The sequence below is a fragment of the Stegostoma tigrinum genome, chromosome 29 (genome assembly GCF_030684315.1).
Source record: "Stegostoma tigrinum isolate sSteTig4 chromosome 29, sSteTig4.hap1, whole genome shotgun sequence".
NCBI lineage: Eukaryota > Metazoa > Chordata > Chondrichthyes > Orectolobiformes > Stegostomatidae > Stegostoma > Stegostoma tigrinum.
Window position 1 is genome coordinate 40,179,567 of NC_081382.1, and position 13,114 is coordinate 40,192,680.

Here is a 13,114-nt window from a genome sequence, read left to right on the forward strand (position 1 = left end):
CAGTGCCCACTCCATCAGCACTGACCCTCCGACAGAGTCCACTCCCTCAGCACTGACCTTCCGACAGTGCCCGCTCGCTCAGCACTGACCCTCCGACAGTGGCCGCTCCCTCAGCACTGACCCTCCGACAGTGCCCGCTCCCTCAGCACTGACCCTCTGACAGTGCCCGCTCCCTCAGCACTGACCGTCCGACAGTGCCCACTCCCTCAGCACTGACCCTCTGACAGTGCCCGCTCCCTCAGCACTGAACCCCAGACAATGCCCGCTCCCTCAGCACTGACCCTCCGACAGTGCCCGCTCCCTCAGCACTGACCCTCCGACAGTGCGGCGCTCCCTCACCACTGACCCTCCAACAGTGCCCACTCCCTCAACACTGAACCCCCGACAGTGCCCACTCCCTCAGCACTGAACCCCCGACAGTGCCCGCTCACTCAGCACTGACCCTCCAACAGTGCCCGCTCCCTCTGCACTGACCCTCCGACAGTGCCCGCTCCCTCAGCACTGACCCTCTGACAGTGCCCGCTCCCTCAGCACAGAACCCCCGACAATGCCCGCTCCCTCAGCACTGACCCTCCGACAGTGCCCGCTCCCTCAGCACTGACCCTCCGACAGTGCCCGCTCCCAAAGCACTGACCCTCCGACAGTACCCGCTCCCTTGGAACTGACCCTCCGACAGTGCCCGCTCCCTCAGCACTGACCCTCCAACAGTGCCCAATCCCTCAGCACTGACACTCCGACAGTGCCCGCTCCCTCAGCACTGACACTCCGACAGTGCCCGCTCCCTCAGCACTGACCCTCCGACAGTGCCCACTCCCTCAGCACTGAGCCTCTGACAGTGCCCACTCCCTCAACACTGACCCTCTGACAGTGCCCACTCCCTCAGCACTGACCCTCCGACAGAGCCTGCTCCCTCAGCACTGAATCTCCAACAGTGCCTGCTCCCTCAGCACTGACCCTCCGACAGTGTCCGCTCCCTCAGCACTGACCCTCCGACAGTGCCCAATCCCTCAGCACTGACCCTCCAACAGAGCCCACTCCCTCAGCACTGACCATCCGACAGTGCCCGCTCCCTCAGCACTGACCCTCCAACAGAGCCCGCTCCCTCAGCACTGACCCTCCGACAGTGCGGCGCTCCCTCAGCACTGACCCTCCGACAGTGCCCGCACCCTCAGCACTGACCCTCCGACAGTGTCCACTCCCTAAGCACTAACCCTCCGACAGTGCAGCGCTCCCTCAGCACTGACCCTCCGACAGTGCCCGCTCCTTCAGCAACGACCCTCCGACAGTGCCCACTCCCTCAGCACTGATCCTCCGACAGTGCACCGCTCCTTGAGCACTGACCCTGCGACAGTGGGCCGCTCGCTCAGCACTGACCCTCTGACAATGCCCGCTGCCTCAGCACTGACCCTCCGACAGTGCCCACTCTCTCAGCACTGACCCTCTGACAGTGCCCGCTCCCTCAGCACTGACCCTCTGACAGTGCCCGCTGCCTCAGCACTGACCCTCCGACAATGCCCACTCCCTCAGCACTGACCCTCCGACAGTGCGGCGCTCCCTCAGCACTGACCCTCCGACAGTGCCCACTTCCTCAACACTGAACCCCCGACAATGCCCACTCCCTCAGCACTGAACCCCCGAAAGTGCCCGCTCACTCAGCACTGACCCTCCAACAGTGCCCGCTCCCTCAGCACTGACCCTCTGACAGTGCCCGCTCCATCAGCACTGAACCCCCGACAATGCCCGCTCCCTCAGCACTGACCCTCCGACAGTGCCCGCTCCCTCAGCACTGACCCTCCGACAGTGCGGCGCTCCCTCAGCACTGACCCTCCGACAGTGCCCACTCCCTCAACACTGAACCCCCGACAGTGCCCACTCCCTCAGCACTGAACCCCCGACAGTGCCCGCTCCCTCAGCACTGACCCTCCGACAGTGCCCGCTCCCTCAGCACTGACCCTCCGACAGTGCGGCGCTCCCTCAGCACTGACCCTCCGACAGTGCCCACTCCCTCAACACTGAACCCCCGACAGTGCCCACTCCCTCAGCACTGAACCCCCGACAGTGCCCGCTCCCTCAGCACTGACCCTCTGACAGTGCGGCACTCCCTCAGCACTGATCCTCCAACAATGTCTGCTCCCTCAGCACTGACCCTCCGACAGTGCCCGCTCCCTCAGCACTGACCCTCCGACAGAGCCGACTCCCTCAGCACTGACCCTCCGACAGTGCCCGCTCTCTAGGCACTGACCCTCTGACAGTGCCCGCTCCCTCAGGACTGACCCTCCGACAGTGCCCGCTCTCTCAGCACCGACCCTCTGACTGTGCCCTTTCCCTCAGCACTGAACCCCCGACAATGCCCGCTCCCTAAGCACTGACCGTCCAACAGTGCCCACTCCCTCAACACTGACCCTCTGACAGTGCCCGCTCCCTCAGCACTGACCCTCCGACAGAGCCTGCTCCCTCAGCACTGACCCTCCGAATTGCCCGCTCCCTAAGCACTGACCCTCCGACAGTACCCACTCCCTTGGCATTGACTCTCCGACAGTGCCCGCTCCCTCAGCACTGAACCTCCGACAGTGCCCGCTCCCTCAGCACCGACCCTCTGACTGTGCCCGCTCCCTCAGCACTGAACCCCCGACAACGCACGCTCCCTAAGCACTGACCCTCCAACAGTGCCCACTCCCTCAACACTGAACCTCTGACAGTGCCCGCTCCGTCAGCACTGACCCTCCGACAGAGCCTGCTCCCTCAGCACTGAACCCCCGACAATGCACGCTCCCTAAGCACTGAGCCTCCAACAGTGCCCACTCCCTCAACACTGACCCTCTGACAGTGCCCGCTCCCTAAGCACTGACCCTCCGACAGTACCCACTCCCTTGGCATTGACCCTCCGACAGTGCCCGCTCCCTCAGCACTGACCCTCCAACAGTGGCAATCCCTCAGCACTGACACTCCGACAGTGCCCGCTCCCTCAGCACTGACCCTCCGACAGTGCCCGCTCCCTCAGCACCGACCCTCCGACAGTGCCCGCTCCCTCATCACTGACCCTCCGACAGTACCCGCTCCCTTGGAACTGACCCTCCAACAGTGCCCGCTCCCTTGGAACTGACCCTCCAACAGTGCCCGCTCCCTCAGCACTGACCCTCCGACAGTGCCCAATCCCTCAGCACTGACACTCCGACAGTGCCCGCTCCCTCAGCACTGACCCTCCGACAGTGCCCGCTCCCTTGGCACTGACCCTCCGACAGTGCCCACTCCCTCAGCACTGACCCTCCGTCAGTGCCCGCTCCCTTGGCACTGACCCTCCGACAGTGCCCGCTCCCTCAGCACTGACCCTCCGACAGTGCCCACTCCCTCAGCACTGACCCTCCGACAGTGCCCACTCCCTCAGCACTGACCCTCCGACAGTGCCCAATCCGTCAGCATTGACCCTCTGACAGTGCCTGCTCCCTCAGCACTGACCCTCCGACAGTGCCCGCTCCCTCAGCACTGGCCCTCCAACAGTGCCCGTTCCTCAGCACCGACCCTCTGACAGTGCCCGCTCCCTCAGCACTGACCCTCCGACGGAGCCAACTCCCTCAGCACTGACCCTCCGACAGAGCCTGCTCCCTCAGCACTGAACCCCCGACAATGCACGCTCCCTAAGCACTGAGCCTCCGACAGTGCCCGCTCCCTCAGCACTGACCCTCCGACAGTGCCCGCTCCCTCAGCACCGAACCTCCGACAGTGCCCGCCCCCTCATCACTGACCCTCCGACAGTGCCCGCTCCCTCAGCACTGACCCTCCGACAGTACCCGCTCCCTTGGAACTGACCCTCCAACAGTGCCCGCTCCCTCAGCACTGACCCTCTGCCAGTGCCCGCTCCCTCAGCACTGACCCTCCGACAGTGCGGCGCTCCCTCAGCACTGACCCTCTGACAGTGCCCACTCCCTCAACACTGAACCCCCGACAGTGCCCGCTCACTCTGCACTGACCCTCCAACAGTGCCCGCTCCCTCAGCACTGACCCTCCGACAGTGCCCGGTCCCTCAGCACTGACCCTCTGACAGTGACCGCTCCCTCAGCACTGAACCCCCGACAATGGCCGCTCCCTCAGCACTGACCCTCCGACAGTGCCCGCTCCCTCAGCACTGACCCTCCGACAGTGCCCACTCCCTCAACACTGAACCCCCGACAGTGCCCACTCCCTCAGCACTGAACCCCCGACAGTGCCCGCTCCCTCAGCACTGACCCTCTGACAGTGCGGCACTCCCTCAGCACTGATCCTCCAACAATGTCTGCTCCCTCAGCACTGACCCTCCGACAGTGCCCGCTCCCTCAGCACTGACCCTCCGACAGAGCCGACTCCCTCAGCACTGACCCTCCGACAGTGCCCGCTCTCTAGGCACTGACCCTCTGACAGTGCCCGCTCCCTCAGGACTGACCCTCCGACAGTGCCCGCTCTCTCAGCACCGACCCTCTGACTGTGCCCTTTCCCTCAGCACTGAACCCCCGACAATGCCCGCTCCCTAAGCACTGACCGTCCAACAGTGCCCACTCCCTCAACACTGACCCTCTGACAGTGCCCGCTCCCTCAGCACTGACCCTCCGACAGAGCCTGCTCCCTCAGCACTGACCCTCCAACAGTGCCTGCTCCCTCAGCACTGACCCTCCGAATTGCCCGCTCCCTAAGCACTGACCCTCCGACAGTACCCACTCCCTTGGCATTGACTCTCCGACAGTGCCCGCTCCCTCAGCACTGAACCTCCGACAGTGCCCGCTCCCTCAGCACCGACCCTCTGACTGTGCCCGCTCCCTCAGCACTGAACCCCCGACAACGCACGCTCCCTAAGCACTGACCCTCCAACAGTGCCCACTCCCTCAACACTGAACCTCTGACAGTGCCCGCTCCGTCAGCACTGACCCTCCGACAGAGCCTGCTCCCTCAGCACTGAACCCCCGACAATGCACGCTCCCTAAGCACTGAGCCTCCAACAGTGCCCACTCCCTCAACACTGACCCTCTGACAGTGCCCGCTCCCTAAGCACTGACCCTCCGACAGTACCCACTCCCTTGGCATTGACCCTCCGACAGTGCCCGCTCCCTCAGCACTGACCCTCCAACAGTGGCAATCCCTCAGCACTGACACTCCGACAGTGCCCGCTCCCTCAGCACTGACCCTCCGACAGTACCCGCTCCCTTGGAACTGACCCTCCGACAGTACCCGCTCCCTTGGAACTGACCCTCCAACAGTGCCCGCTCCCTCAGCACTGACCCTCCGACAGTGCCCAATCCCTCAGCACTGACCCTCCGACAGTGCCCGCTCCCTCAGCACTGGCCCTCCAACAGTGCCCGTTCCTCAGCACCGACCCTCTGACAGTGCCCGCTCCCTCAGCACTGACCCTCCGACAGAGCCAACTCCCTCAGCACTGACCCTCCGACAGAGCCTGCTCCCTCAGCACTGAACCCCCGACAATGCACGCACCCTAAGCACTGAGCCTCCGACAGTGCCCGCTCCCTCAGCACTGACCCTCCGACAGTGCCCGCTCCCTCAGCACCGACCCTCCGACAGTGCCCGCCCCCTCATCACTGACCCTCCGACAGTGCCCGCTCCCTCAGCACTGACCCTCCGACAGTACCCGCTCCCTTGGAACTGACCCTCCGACAGTACCCGCTCCCTTGGAACTGACCCTCCAACAGTGCCCGCTCCCTCAGCACTGACCCTCCGACAGTGCCCAATCCCTCAGCACTGACACTCCGACAGTGCCCGCTCCCTCAGCACTGACCCTCCGACAGTGCCCGCTCCCTCAGCACTGACCCTCCGACAGTGCCCACTCCCTCAGCACTGACCCTCCGACAGTGCCCAATCCGTCAGCATTGACACTCCGACAGTGCCCGCTCCCTCAGCACTGGCCCTCCAACAGTGCCCGTTCCTCAGCACCGACCCTCTGACAGTGCCCGCTCCCTCAGCACTGACCCTCCGACAGAGCCAACTCCCTCAGCACTGACCCTCCGACAGAGCCTGCTCCCTCAGCACTGAACCCCCAACAATGCACGCTCCCTCAGCACTGAGCCTCCGACAGTGCCCATTCCCTCAACACTGACCCTCTGACAGTGCCCGCTCCCTCAGCACTGACCCTCCGACAGTGCCCGCTCCCTCAGCACTGACCCTCCGACAGTGCCCGCTCCCTCAGCACCGACCCTCCGACAGTGCCCGCTCCCTCACCACTGACCCTCCGACAGTGCCCGCTCCCTCAGCACTGACCCTCCAACAGTGCCCGCTCCCTCAGCACTGACCCTCCGACAGTGCCCCCTCCCTCAGCACTGACCCTCCGACAGTGTCCACTCCCTCAGCACTGACCCTCCGACAGTGCCCAATCCGTCAGCATTGACCCTCTGACAGTGCCTGCTCCCTCAGCACTGACCCTCCGACAGTGCCCGCTCCCTCAGCACTGGCCCTCCAACAGTGCCCGTTCCTCAGCACCGACCCTCTGACAGTGCCCGCTCCCTCAGCACTGACCCTCCGACAGAGCCAACTCCCTCAGCACTGACCCTCCGACAGAGCCTGCTCCCTCAGCACTGAACCCCCGACAATGCACGCTCCCTAAGCACTGAGCCTCCGACAGTGCCCGCTCCCTCAGCACTGACCCTCCGACAGTGCCCGCTCCCTCAGCACCGACCCTCCGACAGTGCCCGCCCCCTCATCACTGACCCTCCGACAGTGCCCGCTCCCTCAGCACTGACCCTCCGACAGTACCCGCTCCCTTGGAACTGACCCTCCAACAGTGCCCGCTCCCTCAGCACTGACCCTCTGCCAGTGCCCGCTCCCTCAGCACTGACCCTCCGACAGTGCGGCGCTCCCTCAGCACTGACCCTCTGACAGTGCCCACTCCCTCAACACTGAACCCCCGACAGTGCCCGCTCACTCAGCACTGACCCTCCAACAGTGCCCGCTCCCTCAGCACTGACCCTCCGACAGTGCCCGGTCCCTCAGCACTGACCCTCTGACAGTGCCCGCTCCCTCAGCACTGAACCCCCGACAATGGCCGCTCCCTCAGCACTGACCCTCCGACAGTGCCCGCTCCCTCAGCACTGACCCTCCGACAGTGCGGCGCTCCCTCAGCACTGACCCTCCGACAGTGCCCACTCCCTCAACACTGAACCCCCGACAGTGCCCACTCCCTCAGCACTGAACCCCCGACAGTGCCCGCTCCCTCAGCACTGACCCTCTGACAGTGCGGCACTCCCTCAGCACTGATCCTCCAACAATGTCTGCTCCCTCAGCACTGACCCTCCGACAGTGCCCGCTCCCTCAGCACTGACCCTCCGACAGAGCCGACTCCCTCAGCACTGACCCTCCGACAGTGCCCGCTCTCTAGGCACTGACCCTCTGACAGTGCCCGCTCCCTCAGGACTGACCCTCCGACAGTGCCCGCTCTCTCAGCACCGACCCTCTGACTGTGCCCTTTCCCTCAGCACTGAACCCCCGACAATGCCCGCTCCCTAAGCACTGACCATCCAACAGTGCCCACTCCCTCAACACTGACCCTCTGACAGTGCCCGCTCCCTCAGCACTGACCCTCCGACAGAGCCTGCTCCCTCAGCACTGACCCTCCAACAGTGCCTGCTCCCTCAGCACTGACCCTCCGAATTGCCCGCTCCCTAAGCACTGACCCTCCGACAGTACCCACTCCCTTGGCATTGACTCTCCGACAGTGCCCGCTCCCTCAGCACTGAACCTCCGACAGTGCCCGCTCCCTCAGCACCGACCCTCTGACTGTGCCCGCTCCCTCAGCACTGAACCCCCGACAACGCACGCTCCCTAAGCACTGACCCTCCAACAGTGCCCACTCCCTCAACACTGAACCTCTGACAGTGCCCGCTCCGTCAGCACTGACCCTCCGACAGAGCCTGCTCCCTCAGCACTGAACCCCCGACAATGCACGCTCCCTAAGCACTGAGCCTCCAACAGTGCCCACTCCCTCAACATTGACCCTCTGACAGTGCCCGCTCCCTAAGCACTGACCCTCCGACAGTACCCACTCCCTTGGCATTGACCCTCCGACAGTGCCCGCTCCCTCAGCACTGACCCTCCAACAGTGGCAATCCCTCAGCACTGACACTCCGACAGTGCCCGCTCCCTCAGCACTGACCCTCCGACAGTACCCGCTCCCTTGGAACTGACCCTCCGACAGTACCCGCTCCCTTGGAACTGACCCTCCAACAGTGCCCGCTCCCTCAGCACTGACCCTCCGACAGTGCCCAATCCCTCAGCACTGACCCTCCGACAGTGCCCGCTCCCTCAGCACTGGCCCTCCAACAGTGCCCGTTCCTCAGCACCGACCCTCTGACAGTGCCCGCTCCCTCAGCACTGACCCTCCGACAGAGCCAACTCCCTCAGCACTGACCCTCCGACAGAGCCTGCTCCCTCAGCACTGAACCCCCGACAATGCACGCTCCCTAAGCACTGAGCCTCCGACAGTGCCCGCTCCCTCAGCACTGACCCTCCGACAGTGCCCGCTCCCTCAGCACCGACCCTCCGACAGTGCCCGCCCCCTCATCACTGACCCTCCGACAGTGCCCGCTCCCTCAGCACTGACCCTCCGACAGTACCCGCTCCCTTGGAACTGACCCTCCGACAGTACCCGCTCCCTTGGAACTGACCCTCCAACAGTGCCCGCTCCCTCAGCACTGACCCTCCGACAGTGCCCAATCCCTCAGCACTGACACTCCGACAGTGCCCGCTCCCTCAGCACTGACCCTCCGACAGTGCCCGCTCCCTCAGCACTGACCCTCCGACAGTGCCCACTCCCTCAGCACTGACCCTCCGACAGTGCCCAATCCGTCAGCATTGACACTCCGACAGTGCCCGCTCCCTCAGCACTGGCCCTCCAACAGTGCCCGTTCCTCAGCACCGACCCTCTGACAGTGCCCGCTCCCTCAGCACTGACCCTCCGACAGAGCCAACTCCCTCAGCACTGACCCTCCGACAGAGCCTGCTCCCTCACCACTGAACCCCCAACAATGCACGCTCCCTCAGCACTGAGCCTCCGACAGTGCCCATTCCCTCAACACTGACCCTCTGACAGTGCCCGCTCCCTCAGCACTGACCCTCCGACAGTGCCCACTCCCTCAGCACTGACCCTCCGACAGTGCCCGCTCCCTCAGCACCGACCCTCCGACAGTGCCCGCTCCCTCACCACTGACCCTCCGACAGTGCCCGCTCCCTCAGCACTGACCCTCCAACAGTGCCCGCTCCCTCAGCACTGACCCTCCGACAGTGCCCGCTCCCTAAGCACTGACCCTCCGACAGTACCCACTCCCTCGGCATTGACCCTCCGACAGTGCCCAATCCCTCAGCACTGACACTCCGACAGTGCCCGCTCCCTCAGCACTGACCCTCCGACAGTGTCCACTCCCTCAGCACTGACCCTCCGACAGTGCCCAATCCGTCAGCATTGACACTCCGACAGTGCCTGCTCCCTCAGCACTGACCCTCCGACAGTGCCCGCTCCCTCAGCACTGACCCTCCGACAGTGCCCAATCCCTCAGCACTGACACTCCGACAGTGCCTGCTCCCTTGGCACTGACCCTCCGACAGTGCCCGCTCCCTCAGCACTGACCCTCCGACAGTGCCCACTCCCTCAGCACTGACACTCCGACAGTGCCCAATCCGTCAGCATTGACACTCCGACAGTGCCCGCTCCCTCAGCACTGGCCCTCCAACAGTGCCCGTTCCTCAGCACCGACCCTCTGACAGTGCCCGCTCCCTCAGCACTGACCCTCCGACAGAGCCAACTCCCTCAGCACTGACCCTCCGACAGAGCCTGCTCCCTCAGCACTGAACCCCCAACAATGCACGCTCCCTCAACACTGACCCTCTGACAGTGCCCGCTCCCTCAGCACTGACACTCCGACAGTGCCCAATCCGTCAGCATTGACACTCCGACAGTGCCCGCTCCCTCAGCACTGGCCCTCCAACAGTGCCCGTTCCTCAGCACCGACCCTCTGACAGTGCCCGCTCCCTCAGCACTGACCCTCCGACAGAGCCAACTCCCTCAGCACTGACCCTCCGACAGAGCCTGCTCCCTCAGCACTGAACCCCCAACAATGCACGCTCCCTCAACACTGACCCTCTGACAGTGCCCGCTCCCTCAGCACTGACCCTCCGACAGTGCCCGCTCCCTCAGCACTGACCCTCCGACAGTGCCCGCTCCCTCAGCACCTACCCTCCGACAGTGCCCGCTCCCTCGCCACTGACCCTCCGACAGTGCCCGCTCCCTCAGCATTGACACTCCGACAGTGCCTGCTCCCTCAGCACTGACCCTCCGACAGTGCCCGCTCCCTCAGCACTGGCCCTCCAACAGTGCCCGTTCCTCAGCAGCGACCCTCTGACAGTGCCCGCTCCCTCAGCACTGACCCTCCGACAGAGCCTGCTCCCTCAGCACTGAACCCCCGACAATGCACGCTCCCTAAGCACTGAGTCTCCGACAGTGCCCACTCCCTCAACACTGACCCTCTGACAGTGCCCGCTCCCTAAGCACTGACCCTCCGACAGTACCCACTCCCTTGGCATTGACCCTCCGACAGTGCCCACTCCCTCAGCACTGACCCTCCGACAATGACAATCCCTCAGCACTGACACTCCGACAGTGCCCGCTCCCTCAGCACTGACCCTCCGACAGTGCCCGCTCCCTCAGCACTGACCCTCTGACAGTGCCCGCTCCCTAAGCACTGACCCTCCGACAGTACCCACTCCCTTGGCATTGACCCTCCGACAGTGCCCGCTCCCTCAGCACTGACCCTCCGACAGTGACAATCCCTCAGCACTGACACTCCGACAGTGCCCGCTCCCTCAGCACTGACCCTCCGACAGTGCCCGCTCTCTCAGCACCGACCCTCCGACAGTGCCCGCTCCCTCATCACTGACCCTCCGACAGTGCCCGCTCCCTCAGCACTGACCCTCCGACAGTACCCGCTCCCTTGGAACTGACCCTCCGACAGTACCCGCTCCCTTGGAACTGACCCTCCAACAGTGCCCGCTCCCTCAGCACTGACCCTCCGACAGTGCCCAATCCCTCAGCACTGACACTCCGACAGTGCCCGCTCCCTTGGCACTGACCCTCCGACAGTGCCCGCTCCCTCAGCACTGACCCTCCGACAGTGCCCACTCCCTCAGCACTGACCCTCCGACAGTGCCCAATCCGTCAGCATTGACACTCCGACAGTGCCTGCTCCCTCAGCACTGGCCCTCCAACAGTGCCCGTTCCTCAGCACCGACCCTCCAACAGTGCCCACTCCCTCAGCACTGACCCTCTGACAGTGCCCAATCCCTCAGCACTGACACTCCGACAGTGCCCGCTCCCTTGGCACTGACCCTCCGACAGTGCCCGCTCCCTCAGCACTGACCCTCCGACAGTGCCCACTCCCTCAGCACTGACCCTCCGACAGTGCCCAATCCGTCAGCATTGACACTCCGACAGTGCCCGCTCCCTCAGCACTGGCCCTCCAACAGTGCCCGTTCCTCAGCACCGACCCTCTGACAGTGCCCGCTCCCTCAGCACTGACCCTCCGACAGAGCCAACTCCCTCAGCACTGACCCTCCGACAGAGCCTGCTCCGTCAGCACTGAACCCCCGACAATGCACGCTCCCTAAGCACTGAGCCTCCGACAGTGCCCGCTCCCTCAGCACTGACCCTCCGACAGTGCCCGCTCCCTCAGCACCGACCCTCCGACAGTGCCCGCCCCCTCATCACTGACCCTCCGACAGTGCCCGCTCCCTTGGAACTGACCCTCCGACAGTACCCGCTCCCTTGGAACTGACCCTCCAACAGTGCCCGCTCCCTCAGCACTGACCCTCCGACAGTGCCCAATCCCTCAGCACTGACACTCCGACAGTGCCCGCACCCTTGGCACTGACCCTCCGACAGTGCCCGCTCCCTCAGCACTGACCCTCCGACAGTGCCCACTCCCTCAGCACTGACCCTCCGACAGTGCCCAATCCGTCAGCATTGACACTCCGACAGTGCCCGCTCCCTCAGCACTGGCCCTCCAACAGTGCCCGTTCCTCAGCACCGACCCTCTGACAGTGCCCGCTCCCTCAGCACTGACCCTCCGACAGAGCCAACTCCCTCAGCACTGACCCTCCGACAGAGCCTGCTCCCTCACCACTGAACCCCCAACAATGCACGCTCCCTCAGCACTGAGCCTCCGACAGTGCCCATTCCCTCAACACTGACCCTCTGACAGTGCCCGCACCCTCAGCACTGACCCTCCGACAGTGCCCGCTCCCTCAGCACTGACCCTCCGACAGTGCCCGCTCCCTCAGCACCGACCCTCCGACAGTGCCCGCTCCCTCACCACTGACCCTCCGACAGTGCCCGCTCCCTCAGCACTGACCCTCCAACAGTGCCCGCTCCCTCAGCACTGACCCTCCGACAGTGCCCACTCCCTCAGCACTGACCCTCCGACAGTGTCCACTCCCTCAGCACTGACCCTCCGACAGTGCCCAATCCGTCAGCATTGACACTCCGACAGTGCCTGCTCCCTCAGCACTGACCCTCCGACAGTGCCCGCTCCCTCAGCACTGACCCTCCGACAGAGCCTGCTCCCTCAGCACTGACCCTCCGACAGTGCCCATTCCCTAAACACTGACCCTCTGACAGTGCCCGCTCCCTAAGCACTGACCCTCCGACAGTACCCACTCCCTAGGCATTGACCCTCCGACAGTGCCCACTCCCTCAGCACTGACCCTCCGACAATGACAATCCCTCAGCACTGACACTCCGACAGTGCCCGCTCCCTCAGCACTGACCCTCCGACAGTGCCCGCTCCCTCAGCACTGACCCTCTGACAGTGCCCGCTCCCTAAGCACTGACCCTCCGACAGTACCCACTCCCTTGGCATTGACCCTCCGACAGTGCCCGCTCACTCAGCACTGACCCTCCGACAGTGCCCGCTCCCTCAGCACTGACCCTCCGACAGTACCCGCTCCCTTGGAACTGACGCTCCGACAGTACCCGCTCCCTTGGAACTGACCCTCCAACAGTGCCCGCTCCCTCAGCACTGACCCTCCGACAGTGCCCAATCCCTCAGCACTGACACTCCGACAGTGCCCGCTCCCTTGGCACTGACCCTCCGAC

General features: G+C 64.6%; 1 protein-coding gene across 2 annotated transcripts in view; it reads left to right on the plus strand.

The window, feature by feature from the left end:
* LOC132206046 (lipocalin-15-like) overlaps window positions 1-13,114 on the plus strand; it is a 44,500-nt gene that overhangs the window by 966 nt on the left and 30,420 nt on the right. The window lies entirely within an intron of this gene.